Below are 21962 nucleotides of genomic sequence, written 5' to 3' on the forward strand. Positions count from 1 at the left end.
AACATTAGACATCTCGCAATCATTATAAAAAAATAAAAATTAATTATTATTATTATTATAAAAATTAATATGGGTTAAACATATATAAATTAAAAAAAAAAACCCCGACTTTACCGTGCATATTCTTAACCTATGAATACGCTTTCCACAATATCGTGAGCAAATATCATGGCTTATTAATATCACATACACAAAAGAATATAACTCACATTCATATGACATATATTTTAATTAATCAATTCAATAAAAAAAGTAGCTTTAAAATGAATCTCAATTTTTGATATGTAACTATTACTAAGAATATTTTAAAATATTTCATGGAGATGTAATTCATACCATCTACCTAATAATTATTGATAACTGAATTAAAAATCTAAAGCCTTTATTCTAAAATAAACACACTTGCAAACATATCTATATATTAATATAAATTGTTTTAGTGACAATAATCATATATATATATATATATATAATATTAGTGTGTGGTTCACGAACGCCCTGGTCAATGAGTGGTCATTACGTCCATGGAAAAATCTGGGCTAATTTCCCCTCGGCCTACTGGCAAGACCTAACCCGAAGGGCTTTGGGCAGAATTGACCTTGTGACCTCCCAATGGCGAGGTATGGGTTTTGACCAACTAAGCTAACCCTTGGGGCTTGAAAAGAATCATTTATTTATTAAACTTAAACATTTATTTTGAAAAATGTAACATAATTAAGGCATACATTTTACAAAGTACATTAAACTAATTGATGGGCCTTCTATATAGGTAAAATTCAAGTCCCATATAACCATCCTTTAGCACATTTTAACCTCTCTCTTTCCATTTGATGACATATTTTTAAGCTATAATGTGTTTACCAAAAAGACTAAGGAATATTTCTCATATATTGTAGCCTAATGAGTTAAATGTGTAGGACCATGTTGGAGACTATCATGATGAAATGTAGGAGGCTCGTTCCTTGCGTCTCCCCATCAATAACTTGATTGGCTTGTGGTCAATTGCTACCCCTCTATGACTGTGAGAATCTCTGGACACTAGATCCTCTTTTATAGGAGTTTTGGAGGGCAACAACCCTCCCTTCAAGGAGTTTCCCCCTCACCAATTTTTGTATAAATAAAGGATCTTAGCAACTCAGTTGGATTCAACATTTTAGTGAAATATATTGACTATTAGAGCTAGAGCTCGCTACTTGTTATTTCCATGGTACTGTTATGTATTTGAAAATTTTCTAATGTCAATTAAAGACATATTTTTTTCATGCAGTCTGAGTTTTTTTTAAAGGAGATGAGTTTCCTTGGGTTAAGGCCCAACCCAAGCACTTAAGCCCCTCTCTTGTATATTTTTGTTATGCATTTTAATTTCTACACTTAGCCTAGTTATATCTCTTTTTTCAAATTTGTTTATATGAAAAAGTTTTTCCTCTGTAGGTTAATGAGTCAGTGCTTTTAAGAAGCTTGTTTTTAATCCATGCGTAAACAAGCACAAAACTATCGTATTTCATTTATGCAAAAGTTAAATCCTAGTTTAAATTAAACTCATCCTTTCTTATGCATTTTGGTTTTTTGCAATTAGTAATTTAGGATTCCCTTAATCATGATGTCTTTCCTAGTTGAATAATCACTTTGTGTATAGGTGAGGTCTATTGGTTCATAGGGAAATGTAGCACAACCTTCCATGCCTAAGAACCATCTTCTTCAACACTCTCCCTCCTACTTTCATTTGCTTCTCCAAACTGTTTGTACAAAAAAAAATCATTCCAGAGATACAAGAGACTCTTACTTTGCTTTTCCCCTTGTTCAAGATAGGCAACTAAGTATATCTAAGCTTGATAAGGTCCATCACACTCGTTCACAACCTTATACCACCTTCTCCTACCTTTAGACTGCTTCTAAAACCCTTATATATCTATCAAATGAAATCTTATAGCAATACAAGGCATTTCGTAGCAATCTTGTAGCAATCCTATAGCACTTCACCAAATTGATTGAAACTCGGCCAAAATTTCCTCTTAACATTTTTTTCCTTTCCAACACCCTACAATGTCCCTTAAGATTTGGAATCCAACTTGAGAAGACAGAAGACCCTTTGTATATCTTCATTTCATCTCTATAACTTCAAATTTGTAATTATGGATTACTCTTCTCGTTATGAGTTAAGTAGCATATAAATAGTTTACATTGATTTCTTTTGAGAATTTGATGGTTTTTGTAGATAGGATACATTTTACCTTTATTGTACTAGTGCACATTTGATTTCTTGCAAGATAGATTACAATCACTGCATTAGTGCAATTAGCTAAGGTTACTTCCGTGGTATTTATCATCTACAAAACATATTAAGATTTATTTTCCAGTCTTTCTTTCCAGGAAAATAGATTGATGTCTATTTGATAGAGTAAACGAAGTAATGCTTCAAATGTCTCTTTTCTTGCAAAGTTAAGTTTAGTAGTTTGTTTTAAATGTCTCTTTTCTTGCAAAGTTAAGTTTAGTAGTTTACCTTCCTTGAAATTTTACAAAATTTAGATCAATTCATTGTTTCATGGTAGCTTAGATAAAATCTTAGTTACTATGCATGCATGTACTGAATCTTGCTTACTATATATATAACATTGTCACCTTTTAAATTTGTACGAACATTGAATTGATAAATTAAAATGGTTAACGGTGAGAATAACAATTTTCTAAGTGTAATATCAATACCAATCAATGTAAAACATATTATTAACTTTATTGAAGTAGTAATAATGTTCTTTTATATAAAAAATATTTTGTTAAGAATAATCACAACATTATTCTATTTATATAAAAAATTAATAAATTTATTAAGATGTTTTAATAATAGCTTTTTGTATTACCTAAAATAAATAAACATAATGACGTTATATTTTCTTAATCTAAGAAAATATAACATTATCTGTACCTTAATAAAACACTACATTAGACTTTTAGTATAACATAATTATAAATACTATATTATCTTCATAACAATGGCCATGGAAGTTTTTGTCTTATAAATAAAGACGTTTTATATGTTTTGTATTTTTTGGTGGTGATATATATATATATATATATATATATATATATATATATATATATTATATTATATTATATTATATTATATTAGTAATTTTTTAAATTTCTGTTTATTAGAAAGTAAGTTATAAAATTTATATTATTTTTAAAAGATGAAGCATATTCAATTATATTGATTTTTTAATGTCAAATTAGAACATGGTTGGTGGAAATTTCAAAGGTTTTTGCATATTATACTAAAAAATATTCTTTAAATTTTTTTAGTAATTTTGTCAAACTCATAATTTTAATGTATTTTGAAGAGGAACAATCATCTTATATTTCAATTTGATGAATTGGACTTAAAGAAGACTTTATCAATAATAATATAAGTTTGAAGTCACTTTTAAATAAAAACTTTGGAGGATTCTAATAGGAAGTATTAATGTGCAGCTAAGGATTCTAATGAAATTCATAATCTTATGACAATGAATAAGAAAGAGATAGGCTCACGCCTAAAATTGTGTTTCCATTTAATTATGAATTTATAGAAAGCGTCATAGACTTAGGTAATCACACATTTGAGATTTCAGTATACTACCATAGAATATATTTTTTTGTAATCAAACTCAAAAATAAGTCCATTTGACAAAAATTGATATCTATGACCAGTTTGTCAACACTAGAGAAACTATATATAATTCTAGAAATAAAGCAAAAAACAAATATTTCAACTCCGTAAACAAAAAAAATTATTGAATATTTTATATAAAATATTAGTGGCCCATTGATGTAGACATGTGGTAGACATGTGGTGTAAGTCTCAACCTTTAAACTTTATAATTCATTGTTCATGTTTTATGGTTAAGTGTGTGAAATGTAAATGTGTATAGTGTGACCAAGGACACAAAAGAGTTTTTTCTAATAAATCCAGAAGTCCAGTATGAATATTGATTCTATGTGTACCTTGAAACCTTATCTTAAATTCTTAATAAGATTAGTAAAAGTGTCTCGCCCTTACATGAAAAATACTCAGAAGTCTTGCTCTGGATTCTTTTATACGTCTCCAATATATTTTGGAAAAAGAATCGCAGCTAACTTTTTGTGGACCGCTTTCACACGTCTGAAAGATATATTCATTGCCTGCGGAAATTGAATGAGTTCTTGCTCTCCAAGCAAATAACGGAAATTCTTTTGGTTCACGTCAGTGATGTACGCTTGACATTTTTAATTGTGAGGGAACACACATTCCAAAAATTTGATGACGCACAAGGACGGTGGAACATATTGATTTCGGAGAAAGTGTTGCAGATATAATATGCATCCATTTTAATTTTTGAACCAAAGGAGAGTCCAGGAGGGATGTCATTTTAGTTGGGTCATGTGGTGGATTATTGCACGTATAAGAATATTTACAAGCGACTCTCTTTTTTTATTTCTATAAAATCAAATCGCCTGGAATCATACTTGGGTTTAGTTGTTACAGTCCAACTCCAATTCGATATACGCCTGTTAAATATTCTTCTACACTTATTTATGACGAAGACAACGGTGGAAAACATAATTGAGTATGATATTTTTACAACCTTCCTACCTACAATCTGCACATGAAATAAAAGAGAAAGTTGGTTGGTATGGCTGTCAGGTTGCGTATTTATTTTTTGTTTACTGGTTATGTCTTTTTTTTGGAGTTGGCTATAATGTTACTTTTTGGAAGTTTTTTGGTGGGTTTTTCCGGTCAAAATCCGGCAGTAATTTATTGGAATCGCAAGTTTGATAGCTAGTTTCTGCACAATCAAAGCGTCCCAGGGGTTCAGGGGGTTTTCAGGGTGCTGAATCCAAATATGCAGTTAAAAAACCATTTTAAATAATACAAATCAAGATTTAACCTCAATTTTTTCCGCTGATTCCGTCACTGGAATCTCCAAAAAGTCGCATTACAAACAACTCCTTTTTTTTTTTGTTTCTGAGTAGATATTTTGTTTCTGAGTAGATATTTGGAAAAGTGTAATTAATTTTATCGGTTGGCCATTTACTTTTGGTTTACTGTGTTTTTTTTCCGATGTTTTAATTGCTGATCAAGTTAAGATGCTTTAATTGTGCAGATTAAACTTTTTCTATTTTTGATAATTTTTATTTTATATAAATTTGGAATAATATATATACAAGTACAACAAGATATATTCCAATCTTACTTATAAATAGATATTTCTATGTTTATATTAAGTAATACAATTTTATTACTTTAAGAGTTAGCTCAATTAGTCAATTCAAGGTTAATTTTCTTGAATGCTAATGTGCTAGTTGTGATGGAACTATAATTTTTCTATTCATTTAATTATATTGATTAATTAAGAAAAACATCATATATGAATATAGGTGATAGTTTTTGAGACATGTGATATTACTAAAACATGATATTCACTCATAATATTATAACAACACTAATTTATAGATTAAAAATAAATAAATTGAGTATACATCATTAAAAATATTATTATATGCTTTTTCAAAATATTTAATTCATATATTAATTCTTGTAATAATAAGAATAATAATTATTTCACAATGTATCATTAAGTAATTGTTTAATTCATTCAATACAAGTATAGATATAGTTACCTCATGTTATTAGGAAAATACAATGAACACTAAATCCAACCATATAGATATTTCGAAAAGTGTAATTAATTTTATGCGTTGCGTATTTATTTTTTATTTACTGGTTATGCTTTTTTGTTTCTGAGTAGATATTTGGAAAAGTGTAATTAACTTTATGGGCTGGCCATTTATTTTTGGTTTACTGGTCATGTTTTTTTTTTCCAAGTTTTTACTTTCTGATCAAATGAGGATGCTTTAATTGTGCAGATTAAGCATTTTATATTTTTATACGTTTTTGTTTTACATAAATTCGGAATAATGTATATACATTTTTATTTTTGATACATTTTTATTTTACATAAATTTGGAATAATATATATACAAGTATAATAATATATGTTTCAATCTATTTTATAAATATTTTTATATTCATATTAAGTAATACAGTTTTATTACTTTAAGAATTAGTTCAATTGGTCAGTGCAAAGTCAATTTTCTTAGATGTTAAAGTCCTAGCTATTTTCTATTTATTTAGTTATATTGATTAATTGAGAAAAACTTCATATATGAATATAGGTGATAGATTTTGAGGTACGTGGTATTGTTAAAACATGATATTCACTCATGATATTGTAACAACACCAATTTATGGATTAAGAATAAATAAAGTGAATATACATAGTTAAAAATATTATTATTTTTTTTTCACATATTTAACTCATATATTAATTCTTATAATAATAATAATAATAATTTCACAATGTATTATTAAGTAATTGATTTGATACATGTATTGATATAATTGCCTATATATATATATATAGAAATACAAACTTTCTTAAGTTTTATATTTTCAAACAAGGTTTACATCTCAGGAAAATAGATATTTTCAAATAACTATAACAGTTATATCATTAAAAAAAGGTTGCAAATCCATCGCACTTCAATTAATCATAAATATTTTGGCAATTAATCACAAGTAAGTGATTAATTAGTCCTTTCCTCAGTAGGGACTATAACACTGGCCTCACACACAAAATTTCCCTCGATTAGTTTGTTAATATTTTTGTAACTTTTACAAAATTTTCAAGAAAATATTGAATATTCATATTTTTTGGTAAATAAATGTTTGATTGGTTGAGCAATACTTGGCATGACATAATTTCCTTAGTGGTAGGGAATTTTTTTTTTAGTATTTTTTGGTTCCTAATAAATCATTTTAAAATGAAAAAGTCTAATTTTCTAAGTGGTCTTTCCATCTGCGAATGCTTTCACAATGTGGTATATGTGGGAGAATATGGTTGTAGAGGGGACTTTATTCCTCAAACATGAAATTATTTTAACTTTAAGAAAAAATTTAGTATCCAATATTAAATGAAGTGAGTGCCTTTTTAATAGGTGCCATAGGAAATGTTGTGCCCAAAAACAAGTATGTGGAGTAACGAACATAAACTCTCATTCACAATTTTTTTTTGCATCTTTTCATATATTTGTGCCTCTTAACACTATCTATTAATAAAGTAATCAATAGTTTTGGCTTATTAATTTTTGAAGCATGAAATTTTTGGTTTACGTGTATATCACTCTAATTCACAATTGTTTGCATCTTTTCTTATATTTATGCCTCTTAACACTATCTATTAATATAGTATCAGTGGTTTTGGCTTATTAATTTTTGGGGCAAGAAATTTTTGGTTTACATTTATATAAGGTGTGAAATAAGGGTGGATGTTTACATGGGCTTGTTTTATTTGATATCGAGATGCAAAGGAGCTATGGAAAAATTGTTTTCTTGGTGATTAAATGTGTGGAATGTGTGGTTTTCAAAACTATGCTCGACAACTTTGATTGTTTAAAAACTATAAATAATATTAGATCTTTGTATTCACTATTCAAAAATACTATGTGCATTTGTAATTTCACATGTTTTTATTAAATACTTAATTTCCAACATTAAATGAAGTGTTTTTGAGTGCGCGTGAGGATAAATTGTTGAGTGAGAGAATTGGAGTGCGCAAAGAAGGGAACAAAACCTTTATTTTTCAATGTTTTGTATATTTGCATACATTCCTATAGACCTCCCTCCTACACAATGCTAGATAATAATCAATTAATTAGCATTTTTGGCTTATTAAAGTTTAGATTACGTGTATATCGGGTACAAAATAAGGGTGGGAGATTAACTTTCCCCATTACTATATCCACGTGGCTTCGTCTTATTTGGCATTCCCACATTCTAAGTGCATTTTTTACTCCGCATTTTTCAATTAAATAGTTATTGTTGAATATTAAGTGAAGTGACTTTTTAATGCGTAAGAGGAAGAAGTGTTGTTTGGGAGAATGGGTGTTTGGAACAAGGAACATAAACTTTCCCTAAGTCTTGTTTTATGTTCATAACTCCACATAGATTTTCCCACCACACACTTATTAACACACCTCCCTCCCACACAACACTGCATATTAATCAGTTAATTAACGATTTTGATTTACTAAAGTTTGGGACATGAAAATTTTAGTTTACATGTATATCAAGTACAAAATAAGGGTTGTTGATTAACTATCCATAATACTATGTCAATGTGGGCTGATTTGATTTGATATTGGGATGCAAAAGAGATCTAGCGAAACTATTTTAGAGGATGATCCGATGTGTGGTTTTCAAAACTATGTTTTCAACAACTATGATTGTTCTACCATAGTCGGTAGCTAATATCAACTGTAAGGCCCCTCTTCAAACTTCAATCAACTTCTCGCACCATGCACCCACCTATTCATTTTAAAACTTTATAGAAGTAGAATGTTACATTTGTGAATTAAATAATTATTATCTAAAATTAAATTAATTGTCCTTTATATACGTGAAGAAAAAGTATTGTGCGGGAGAATGGAGATATGGAGAAATGAACATAAACATCAGTTGTGGAAAAATTGTTCAATCAATGATCTAATGTGTGGTTTTCAAAACTATGTTTGAGGGCTTTGATCATTTAGAAACTGTATCAATGTAGAAACAATGAGTGTCAGTATTCACGCTTCCTGAATACCATGTGCATTTATGATCTCAATGAAAACTTATTATCAAATATTAAATTAAGTGATTTTTAAATGCATGTGAGGAAGAAGAGTTGTGTAGGAGAATGGTTGTGCAGAGCGAGCAACAATTTTTTTTTCCAAATTTGTGTGTCTTTGCATACATTCCCATAGACCTTTATTTCATAGAAAACTACACATCAATAAGTTAATTTGCATTTCTGGCTTATGAAAATTTTTGGTTACATGTATATTGGTTGTGAAATAAGGGTCGTCGATTAACTGTCCCTACTACTATGTCGACATGGGCTCTTTTTATTAGATCTTCTTGAATGTGAAATGCATTTTTTACTTCACATTTGCCAATTGAATAGTTACTACCCAATATTAAATGACGTGTGTTTTTAATGCTTATGAGCAATAAGTGTTGTGTGGGGTAATAGACAAATTTCTTCCATAATGTTCCATATTTCCATATATGTTCCCCCTTGACACACCTCCCTCTTGCAAAACACTACATATTAATCAATTAAATAGTTCTTTTTGCCTCTTATAGTTTGGGCATGAAAACTTTGGTTTAAATGTAAATTGGGTCATGTCAAAGTGCGCTTGTTTTCTTTGTTGATGATCCGATGTGTGATTCCAATACTATATTCAATGACTTTGATATTTTAAAAATTGTATCAAAGCAGAAAGGGTGAATCTTGGTATTCATCGTTCACAAATATTACTTTCTTCAGCAATGTTCAATACCTTTACATACATTCCTGCACACTACATTCCAATATTAAATAAGGTTTCCTTGGCATAAGAGGTGTCTGGAATAAGTAACATAAACTTCCTCCTCTCTTCATACTTCCTTCTCTCACCTACGTACCGCATAAAACTAGATGTTAATCAATAGATTAGGCGTTTTTTCTTATAATGGATGTGATCAAGAAGTTGAGAGTAACAACACTGACGACAATTTAAAAAAAAATGGATCTCACATTTCACTTCAAGGTTTTGGGGACGCTCATCTAATGGCTTGTCATTGCACGGTCAATCGAACGACATGGAGGACCTCGACTATCATCTGCTGACGTAACAAGGGAATGTCCCTGCTAAGACATCCACCATTTATTTCCCCATTTCATATCTATATATATATATATATATATATATATATATATATATATAACAAAATTTGTTTTCCCTATACCGTTAATATATAAAACCATATATGTTTTTCACTCGCAGAAAAGAGCTTATAACCTATTAAAATTATAGTATAGCAAACATCTCACAACATCACTTATAGGTTGGAGCCCGCCCAAGGCTAGACCCTACGGCCCCTTAGGCGGGGCAAGTTGATTCTATGTAGCTCCCCACCCTCCCAGGGCTAGGTCTTGCGACCCCCTAGGCGAGCTGGCATCGACCCCGACCCAATTCCAATTTTTATTTTTATTTTTTTTTATTAATTTTTTATTAATTTTTAATTGTTTTTTTTTTTTAATTAACATTATATATATATGTTTATTTATTTTTTTCAATTTTTTTAAATGTTTCATTTGTTCAATCTGAAAAAGAAAAAATTATACTAATTGATTTTTTTTAAGTTTTTGTACTTATTTTTTTTTAATCTTTTTTGGGGTTTTTTTTTTTTTTTTAATTTAACTCTGTTTTATATTTTTTAACAATTTTTTTTTATATTTACTTTAAATCTTATCTAATAACTTTTTCTTTTTTTTTTTTAAATCAATTTAAATTTCTATCATTTTTAAACATAAAATTCATAAAAAAAAAAATTATTTAACTTTATTATTTTTCAATTTTTTATTAATTTTTAGAATAAATCTTTTATTTAACTCGTCATTTTTAGCTCCTCGCAGGCTCAGCTCCAATGTTTTGATTTGTTTTTTATAAATATAATTAAAAAAAAAAAAAATTAATGTCTTTTTTTAATTATTATTTTTATTTTTTTAATGTTTTTTTGATAATTTTTAATTATTATTTTTATTTTTTTTAATGTTTTTTAAGATAATTTTTAATTTATTTTGTTAATGTTTTTTTATTTGTTTAAATTTTTTTTTTCAATTTTTTTAATGTTTTTTATACCAGTTTAATTGTTTAAATGTTTTATTTTTAATTATTTATTTAAAGAAAATGTTTCTATCATGTATTTTTTAATGGTTTTTTATTTTATTATAATTCTATTTGTTTAGTTTTCTTTTTACTCGCATCAATATTAGTTATTTATTTTTAATGTTTCTTTTGGTCGTCAATTTTTAAATTTTTTTCTCAAAACATGTTTATTTGAAATATTTTCATTGTTTTAAATTTATCTTTTAGAAGTTCACTGTGTTTTTTTTGTATTTTTATATTGTATCCTTTTTCATTGTTTTTTAGGTTTCAATATATATTTTTATTTACTTATTATTATATTTTAGTTTTTATTTGGTTTCTTTTTTTAATTTTTAATTTTTTCAATGTTTTCATATTGTCAATATATTTTATTGGATATATATGTCAAAATAAAAGGTATGTAGAAGTAATAAGTCTAGGAGAATAGTTTTTTATTGATGTTGTACTTCCTTTGTGGTCAATACATTTGTATTTGAACCAGTGACCTATCGTATGGAGTGCCTTAACAGTGCACCCATTCACCATCAATCCAAAGCCCCATGGGCATATTTTTAATATTAAATTATTATTTTTCTTTTTAAACTTGGTTTCACCATCAATCCAAAGCCCCATGGGCATATTTTTAATATTAAATTATTATTTTTCTTTTTAAACTTGGTAGGTCTCTATGTATTAGCCATTTTCAAAAGTTTTTTACGTCTATATGCTCTAGGTAGTCACCTACCCAAAGGAAACCAGGTGACCACCGGTCAGCGTTAAAACCAATCCAATATTTGAATAAGTTCATAATAATCCATCCACTGTTTCTATGTTGACTGTCTCTACTATTATCGCTAAAGCACAACACAAAAGTTCTTATTTTCATCATCGTATTCTAAATTAAGAAAACAAAACTATCTGGATCTCTAAATTAATCCTCATCTGAGGATGCTATCGGAGCTAGTGCCTTTGCATTGGTGCCTGGTATCTTGCATCGTTGTTCCAGTTTCCACTTTATCATTGTCAGGGTCTGTTCAATCCTTCCTAGGGCAAGATTGTTCCAGTAAGTCTATATCTATATGGTCGCTATTTCCTTGAGAAGTTCCGCACGGACAAGGTCTTTCTCCTTTCTGCTTTCCTGTTTGTCAAATAATTATCCTTCCATGTGTTCATGGTGTAGAGTCATGGCCCGTGCCATGACATGTTTCATGATCCAATACTGCTGCAAGGTCTTTTTGAAAAGGGATTTTCTTCCATTTGTTGTCCCAGGGTCCTGGAACATTCCTTCCCATTCTTCCATGGGTATGTCTCTATATCTAAGGTTGTCTCTTAGATCTCGCTCCCAGCTATTAATCTGATCCCTGAATTCCTTCGAATTTCCTTCCATGTAGGAGTCAATGATCGTCCTCATGTGATCTATGTCTAGCTTCCTACCCCTTTTCTTTCAGTCGCTACTAGTTCCCTCTGCTTTCTTAACTGTCCTCTTGCTTCTCCTGGGAGAAATTTTTCTTTTAGCTTGGCGATTAAAGCCTTTCAGTTTGTGCTCCTTGCACTGTTTCACGATCTTTCCCTATTATGTTGTGAGACGTATCACAGAATCAGCACATATGTGAGCCATATCAGATAGGTTTACATTATTTTTCTTTGGTTTTCCCCCCACCCTCCTTCTTATGATTCCCAACCTTTGGTTCCCCACCCAACTGAGTTTGGCTTTGGCTTTGATAATTCTCCAGGTCATGGGGTAACAGTGGTTACTTTTATTTTCCCAACCCATGTAGGGATCCCACTCCTGCTTGTTTTGCCTCTTCTCACCCGGGGTCTCGCCCATGGTGACGATTAGACTACTAAGGCCTCCCCTTAGCCTAGTTTTCTCAAGTTTGATAGCAGGGTTTCTACTGGTTGTATTTTCTACCTTCCCCCTAGGGTGCAACTCCATCTCCCAAGAGATCTGGTATTTTCTTTCCTAGATTCGTTCTCTCAAGGCTGCAGGCATTCTACCTTTCCCTTTTCTGAATTGTTCCAGGACCCCTATTCTAAGGTGGGAGTTGTTAGAATTTTGTTCAAGCATTCCCTTGTTCTCATTTTGTTCACCACCTCTCCTCACCTTATCTCTGTCCCGAGCAGACGAGAATTCTTTGGAATTTTTTCCTTTCAATCCTCTAAGAATGCTATTACAATTGAAGTGATAATATCAGGTGTGCTTACCATACTACAATCCTAACCTACTTCTCAAACAATTTACGCTATCAGGATTTAAGGCCAGAGATATCACATACCTGCTTACCGAGCTTCATCTTGCTTCCACCTTCTGCTTCTTCTCGCTGCCTCCACTTCCTTTCTCGTCACCTTTCTTCATTCTCATTTGCATGCATAATACCTATTTCCCCTTTTCCTTAAGCTTTTTATTTTTTTTCATTCTTAATTCTTGTCTTTACTGCCAGCTATCCTTTTTTTTTCCTCGGCACGCATCCCTTCCCTCCTGCCTTGGGATGTTACCCTCTTGTCCTATCCATTGTCTTGCAATAACTTCTTTCCTCTCCCAGCTTCTCTTGCCGTCGGATCACTGACTTTGCCCTATCACTTGTCTTTATTTCGTTGTCTGTATTCAATTTTACTGTCCTGCCCTCTCCTCTACCATTCCTTTCCATCTCTTCCACTGTACTCTCGGGGACTGTCCTTCCTCTACCATCCTCCATCATCCTGTTGATCACCGAACTTCCCCTGCCCTGCTCCTCGTCTTTCCTGTGCTGTTCCTCCTATGTCTGTCCTTTTCCCTCTTCACTCTGGTCTTTTCCCGTTGAATTCTCTAGATGCTCACTCATAATCCTATCTTGTTCTACCAATTATATCACTTGCTCCATATCCACTTTTTGGTTGAGCTCTTCCGCGCTTGCATCCAATTGCTAGTCTCTCTTCCTGCATTCCCTGTTCGTGAGGCAATCTGCAGGAGCATTTCCTTTTCATCCTACATGGGAAGGTATTATGTAGGCTATCCTTCTCAACTGTTGCCTTATTTCTTCGATTATCCATGCAGCCTGCCAGCTGCAACTCAGCTTCTCAGCTGGTGCTCCGTGATGTAATTGTTTGAGTATGTCTATCACGAGCTTCGAATCTCCTTCTATCTGGAGTTCTTGATACCCTTTTCGGATGGCTATTTCTATCCCCCTATTCAGTGCATGGAATTTTGCCTCATTATTTGATGTGTTTCCACAGTGCATCACATATACCCATCACGTTCTTCCTCTATCATCCTTGAATATTCCTCCTATAGCTTCCTCCACTATGTTCTTTTTTTCCGCTCTGTCAAAGTTCAATTTTGTGAATCCCTACGGCGGATTCCTGTAGTGCTCATTTTCTCCTGCTTCTTCAACCTTATATTTTCTTGCAACCACGTCAATGGTACTTATTTTTGTTTGCAAGCGGTTTAGAATACATGTCTCCATTTGCTCCGCTTTCCAGTCTTCGTCATTCCATTTCTCTAGGATTACAGTTTCTCTTATGTTCTGGAATATTTAGCTCTATATTTCCTTCGTGCCTTTTCCTTCTTCCTTGAAAATCACATGATTTATTTCTTTCCATATGTTCCACAGGATGAACCCTATGGAGAGATTCCAGGCTCTATTCAAGATTGCATTACAGTATGGTTTACTCCAATTTTCTACAGTTAATGTTATGCTACCTATATCTCTATCGCTAATCTCGAAAAGTTGTTGATGGTTTTTCCATAGTATTTTGCTAACTCGACATGAGTTGGTTAGGTGTTCCATCGTTTCTTCTTGTTCCTGGCATAGGGCGCAATGCAATGGACCTTGCGTCCCCTTCCTTCTCAACTAGTCCTAGGTTAAAGCTCGCCTGTGGGACATTATCCAGGTAAATAATGCTATCTTTGGCCAATTTTTCATTTTCCAAATTCTATCCCATTTTTTGATTTCAAGATTACTAGTGCTACCAGCCTTTATGTGGTATCCTTCTGCTGTCATAAACATTCCTTTGATTTGTTTCCCCCATCTTATAATGTCCGTTCTATCTTTAACTACTATTTTCCTTGTCTCCGTCTCCTTTTTGTAAATTGCCCACTGTTTTGTTTCTGGTGCTTTTTGTCAGTCCTCTTTCATTTTCATCTTCTCTAGTATCCGTCCCTTTCAGGCAACCAATAGTTTCGGGCTACGTCTTACTCCATTTGGGTGGTAAACTGGTAATTTTCTTAGAGTTGACATTGATGATGGAGGGTTTCTCTCTGTTGCCATGCCTCATTCCAGAAGTTTGCTTTGTCGCCCTCCCTAATTTCCCAGAAACTATGTTCTCTTATTAGGTCACTATTTCCCCTCGTCAGGTTCCAAATTGTGAGAACTTTCTTTTCTGATTGGCTTCTCAATTTTCCCTCAAGCGATCTGGCCATCTCATATTTCTTTTCCCGCGATGTTTTCCATAAATCTTCTGCTCGTTGTATCCATCTCCACCATAGTTTTGCACCCATTACTTGGTTTAGGATATATGGATCTGGCAACCCTAATCCTCCTTTTGTTAATGATTTGCTCAACCATTTCCATGATAGCAATGCCCACTTTTTAGTTTTGCTTGTTCTTTCCATAGGAATTTTTTGAAAGTTTCCACCATTTTTTGGCATATTGTTTTTGGTATAGCTTGGTTGGTCATTTTGATCTGAAAATCACTCCCGAGTGACCTCAGTTAATTAATTAATGAATGAAGGTATTACATGCTCATGTGCTAGTGTGTGTCTATGTTATTTTAGGCAATGGATCGATCAGATTAAAAATACATAGAGACTGGAAAATGGAAAACAGCAAGAGAAACACAGTAAGCAAATGCAAGAACATAACAATTAATAAGGAGTTCACCCTATCCTCCAGGGCTATGTCTCATGTCCAACTTTCAGTGGTGACCTTCTTTTATTGTGTCTTTAAAGTAGAGATTTACAATGAGGAGCTCAATTTGAGTCTCCTGAAACAGATAATGCTTGGTAGGGTGGTTCTTGGATTCCCCAAGCCACTAGAGTGCACAAACTCTCTTCCTTTCCAAGTCTTGACCTCTCTGGTCTTTAATGGGAGGAGCCCAATGTGGTACTCAATTCCCGACAGATCTTCACAGGGATTTCTTGAACCTCTCAAGCCTTCTGTATGCTCGATAATGCCTTAGGTCAACTCGGTTCTCTGTTTTATGCTTCTTGCTTCACTGTCTTTTCTTCACTCTCACTCTCTTTGTCTTCGTTTTCTTCTTCCTTCTCCATTTTGTTCTTTTTCTGTTTATGGATTTAAAGCCAATTTATCTTTGGCTGTTCGATTCCTCTTCTGCCGCTTCAGATCACCTGCTATTGTTCGCTTGGAGTTCCCTGCCTCTACGTCATTGTCATCGTCCACAGGGAAGTGACCACTTGTCCTCTCATGAACTGCGCTATCTCTTCCTCGACAGTTCAGTAATTTAGTGACACTGTAGAAATACTCGTCCACCAAGTTAGCGATCAAATTAGACCTCAAACACTTATATGTTGCGGCTTAATCCCCTGTCAAATTTGGTTCCTCCGTCGGGTGCAATCTTCGCCGTCAGATCTGGAGCCCCCAGATCATACGGTGTTCACTCATTTCGCGCGGTTGACTTGCTCGACCGTTAGTGCATGATGAGAGGCAGTTTTCTCTCTCATCCGCTAGACACGCGTCGTGCATTGAATGGAATCACTCATTTTTTTCCAAATCCGCTTACCGCCCAAGGGTGCCTTCGATATACCGTGGATTTTGTAGCGCGGGACCTGCCTTTCACTTTATCAACTTCCCTATGGTTTCTCGACTTCCCATGCGACTGAGCACTTGGGGTTTTTCCTTCTCAAGGGGTTTTTCCCAGCGATGCACTAATCGCGCATCAGAAATGGCCTCCATTTCTCGATCTGAGCTTTCCAACTGCTATTTTTGCCTCCTTCATGGACTCCATGGGCCTCGGTCAGCGCGCTTTGACTAAGGTCCTTATCGTTCCTTGCTGGCTGTAAACTACCACTATCCAAAGGTCTTCTTGATCGCTCTTTGTTTCTAAATTCGAAGTCTGTCCTGATTTTATACAGTCATGGCATTTTGATAATTTTCATGGTTCCATTTTTTATCACATTTGGTAAATTGGCATTGATTGGAGGACCGACTTAAGGAGAATGAGGTGGCTTGGGCTGTTTAGAACTCTGAACGTCCAGTTATCCATTCTTTTTTGTATTTTCTCTATCAAACCTCCCTAGTTAGCAATTCTATTTTGATTATCACTAAGCTGGATACTTAGACATTTAGTTGGGAACTTCCCTGTTCGGAAACCCATTGTTCTTGCTAGGAATGATTGGGAAATCATTGGGGTGTTGAAGAAAAAGACTTATGTTTTCTCTTGATTTATCTCTGTACCTGATGCTTTGGTAAAATCCTCAAGCATGTGTTAGGGGTAGTTCTTCTCCCCACAAGCTAAGGCCTTTTAGCTTTTCACTGTTCACTCTTGCTTTTATTAGTCTTCCCGTACCATCAGCCACTATTATGAACAGGAATGGGGAGAGAGGGTCCCCCTGTCTAAGCCCTCTGGATGGGTTAAAAGTTTTTGTAGGAGTCCATTTAGCATTATGGACATAATTGGTGTGGTGATCATAGACATTACCCATTCTATCCATCTGTCGTCGAACCCATAAGCTTTTAGGAATTTTTGGAGATATTCCCAGCTTAGCCTATCATATGCTTTAGGTAGGTCGAGTTTGATCATCATTCCTTTGCATCTTGAATTCTTTAGTGAATGGATCGCCTCTTGTGCAACTATGATTCCATCCACTATTTGTCTCCCTCTCACAAACCCCATTTGTTCCTCTGAAATCAATTCTAGAAGGATAGATTTTAGTCTATTCACCATTATGGTGGCTAGGATTTTATAAATTACAATACATAATGCTATTGGTCTAAAACCTTGAGGTTCGTCAGCCTTTTCCATCTTCGGGATCAATGCTAGGAGGGTTGCATTCCAAGTTGGGTGCATTCCTTTTGTGCATCTAGATTCTTCCACGGCACTTACAATGTCTTGCTTCATAAAGCTCCAGGTTGCTTGGAAGAATTCTGCTGTGTACCCGTCCGGTCCTAGGGCTTTGTTCTTTGCCATTGTCTTCATTGTTTCTTCTACCTATTTTTCAGTCATCACCATTAGGTGTGCCATGTTCTGTTCTCGATTCACCCTTCTCGGTATGTATTGACTTATTTTTGCTATCTATTCTTCTCTATTGCTTTACGTCTCCATTAGGATTCCTTTGAAGTGTTGTATCAGCAAACACTCCATCTCCTCTTTCTAAGTTAACCTGTTGCCTTGATTATCATTTAGAGAGAATATTCTATTCTGTTGTCTATGCTGCTGCATGGCCCTGTGGAAGAATTTAGTGTTTCTTTCCCCCTCTTTCAGCCATTGTATTCTTGACTTCTGTCTCCATAAAATTTCCTCCTGTTTTCTTCCTTCCTCCATCCTATTTAGTACCACTCCTTCTTCCTGTGCTAGTTCCTATGTTCTCCCGTCTTCTATTATTTTTTGTTGTATTCTTTTCATGTCTGTCTGAAGCTTTTCTTGGTCTTTTTGAATATTGCCAAATTTGTCTCTATTCCATTTCTTTATTTTTCCTTCTAGCTCCTTTAATCTTAGTTGGAGGGTGTGCATCTTGTTCCTTCCTTTTATTTCAATCTCGTTATTCTTCCACCATTGCTCCATTTTTTCTATGAAGGTTGGTTCTTGCAACCAGAAAGCTTCAAACCTGAATGGTCTGTTCTGATTTTGACTGCTCATGGCGATTTCTAGTTTTATGGGCCAGTGGTTTGATCCTTGGCAAGGAAGAATTATCACTTCATAGAAAATGTATTTCCCTATGAAGTGTTCTGTTGCTAGAAACCTGTCAATCCTGGAACATATTTGCTTGTTTCCTCCTCTGCGGTTGTTCCAAGTGAATTTTCCATTAATGGTATGTATGTCAATCATTTTTAGTGCCGACTATGTGTCTCTAAATCTTTCCATATCTGATTCTTCCTGTTGCAATCCCCCATTCTTTTCCTTTTTTGAAGTATTCATATTAAAATCACCGACTATCAGCCACAATTTTTCTATGTGCATGTTTCCTAACTGTTGCAGTTGAAGGAGGAAACTTCCTCTTTCCACTGTTATATGAGGTCCATAAACTTCCAAGACTAAGAATCAGTCTCTGTGGCCTATAAGTCTGAATCTTCCTGAAAGAATCCTTTTCATTCCTATCTAGTAGTCTACTGTGACTTCTGTGGGGTTCGATAAGATTGCAATTCCCCCCATACTACCTTTTGCATCAATTGTCATACATTCATATGTAGGTTTGATTTTTGTTAAAATATCCTCCATTCCCCCCCATGTTATTTTTATTTCCTGTAAAAACATAATTTGGAGTTTTTCTCTTTTGATCCTTTCTACTCGGTATCTCTGTTTACCTTTGCTGTTAAGTCCTCGAATGTTTTAGAATTTTATTATCATTGGGTGGTTGGGGTTGTTTGGTGGAAAACCGCTGAGAGTGGTACTACTCTTCCAGTATTGACTAGCATCTCTCCCATAATCTGTATTGACTCCTGAATATTCCTCCTACCTCTTTTTTTCCCTCCTTTCGCTTTACTTTGTTGATCTTGGTTATTTTCTGGTTGGATGCCTAGTTGCTCAGTCATTCCTGTATTTCCCTGATCTTGTTTTTCTTTATATTTTTGGAAGGTTTCCTTGTATAATTTTTTATCCTCTTCTGGGATGAACCTTTCATCCAAGTGTCTCCATTTGTCCAGAAGTTTCCTTAGGATTTCTTCTTCTGACGTTGGATCTTCCCCTCTACTTGTATCTATTTTCACTACTTCAATTTCCTAGTTCTCCTCCTCTTCCTTTCCTACCTTCTCCGGTGTTTCACTTTGGGTTTTCCTCTTTATGTTGTTTGCATCTTGGCTTGGGCTACCTTCCTATTCTTTTTCCTCCTGATAGTCCATTATTTGGATCTCTTGATATTATTCCTCTACCTTTATAATTTCAAACCTATTTGCCTTATTTGTCTTAGCTGGTTGTTCCTTTCTTCCTTCCTTAGGAGTTTCCTTTGTAGTTTTTTTTATATTTTATCTCTTGAAACCCTTCATTATCTTCTTGGTATTTCCTCTGTTGCTTGCTTCTCCGTTATTCCTCTTTTGAATTAAGGGTGCATTCGTTGTAAAGGTGCCCATATTCATGGCACTTTTTGCATCGGAAAGGGATGTGCTCATAGTCCAGCACCTACTGCCACACCTCCTCATGGTATTCTAGTTCCACTATCCCCAGAATCGAGTCAGCTATGTTCATATAGATACAGATTCTTGCATAAGAGGTGTATCTTCCCTTCTTTTTTGATTTAGCTATTTTGACAAAGCTTCCTATGGTGATCCCTATTCCTTCCAGAATCTCAGGGTACCAGAAATTTATTGGTAATCCGAATAGTCTTACCCACATTGGAGTTGCTAGGAATTTCTCTTTATCAGGGTTATAACACTCCTCCCAGTACCTCATAAATAAACCTGCATTATTATGAAAATATGGACTGTTTTCAAACACTCTTTCTTTATCTTGCAAATTTGAGAAGATTATCGTAAAGAAGCCTCGTGTGCCTAGCTTCAGCTCGATGTCTCCTCAGGGTTGCCATTTTTGCTGCATCCATCTGGTTAGGTCCTTTTTTGACAGCCATACACCAATGAACTTGCATATGAATGCATGGTCCTTCATATAGCTTCTATAGCGGTCGAGCTTTTTCATGGGTATAATGAATCTCGGTTTTTCAACTACACATGGTAAGCATTTTCCTCTGCTTCCTACTTGCCATCTTGCTCCGATGACAGGTCCTTGTGTCTTTGTTTCCTCGTCCAGTTTGTTGTTACTCGTTCCTTCTCCTGCTGCTGTATCTCTATAGGAGGGGATCTCCCCCTTCCTGTCTTCCTCTGTCATTACTGTAATCTCTTGGTTTTAGTGCTACTATCTGACTATTTTCGAGGTTTTATGCGTCGTCTACCTCATGGCTGCATGACCATTAGGGTTGCAGAGCTCCAAAAAACCCTCTATGATGCATAGCTAGTTCAATTTGTTGTTTTTTTCAATATTAAATTATTATTATTATATATAAAAATTAAATTAAAATATATAGTATAGTTTTTAAAAAACAATTTGCAAATCTCAAAATCTAAAAATTATTTAAAAAAAAATATTTACACAAATTTCCAAAAAAAAGAAATGTTTTAATGCAGAGAGTATAAAAAACTTCAAAATCACATATAAGTTCATTTATTCTGTGAAGTTTTTCATTCATCATCACCAAAGTGTTTCCTATCTAGTGGCTTCAATACATTATATAAAAAAAGACATTATATTTAATAAATTGTTATTAATATGATAAACATAAAATAAAAATAAATTAATATAAATTAAATGGTAATAATTTTTAAAAAAAATATTAACATCATGGCTGAAAATTGTTGTAATTTTAAGGCTTTTCATAGAGGCGATATTTTATCTTTAATGTCATGCCTAAAAATCCTTGGAATTTTAAGGTTTTTTAGAGTCATGATATTTTATCTTTAACTTCATTATTAGAATATGTGGGGAATTTACCCCGATAAAAAAGACGTTATTCCAACATCAGCACTTTTTGTTTTCACGGTATTTTTTGCACAAAAAGATTGACTTTTACTTCAATTTTTAAAAAATCTTTAAAATTAACCCTGAAAAAAAAAGCATTATTTCAGCATCAACACTTTTCGTTTTCAAGGTTTTTTTCATGTTCTTTTGGGGTTTTTTGGTTAGAGTTCTCATTTTGACGTAATATTTTTCATTTGATCAGTAACTTTTTTATTCCTCATCATTTCCTTTTCAGCAAAAAAATCACTTAAATAGATACAGTATTGTAATAGGGTCTCCCATAGACCCAAGCCAAACCCCCTACCCACAAACGCATCCCCTTAAATCTAAAACTGCTCTAGTATAAAATGTATGTTTTAACTCTATACAATGAATTGCTACACACAAACACACAGATATGCCATGATATATACATACATAAACATAGCAATCTTATCCTGAAACAAAAAACTAGGAATAGAATAAGAAATGTTTAGTATATATTCTTCGATACAATATTATAATTTAATATGTATCCTATGCCATCCACAAACCACTTAACCATTTATTGTAGA

Source organism: Pinus tabuliformis, chromosome 5_1 (assembly GCF_031772625.1).
Source record: "Pinus tabuliformis cultivar Carrire ecotype Pingquan chromosome 5_1, CPIR1, whole genome shotgun sequence".
Classification (NCBI taxonomy): domain Eukaryota; kingdom Viridiplantae; phylum Streptophyta; class Pinopsida; order Pinales; family Pinaceae; genus Pinus; species Pinus tabuliformis.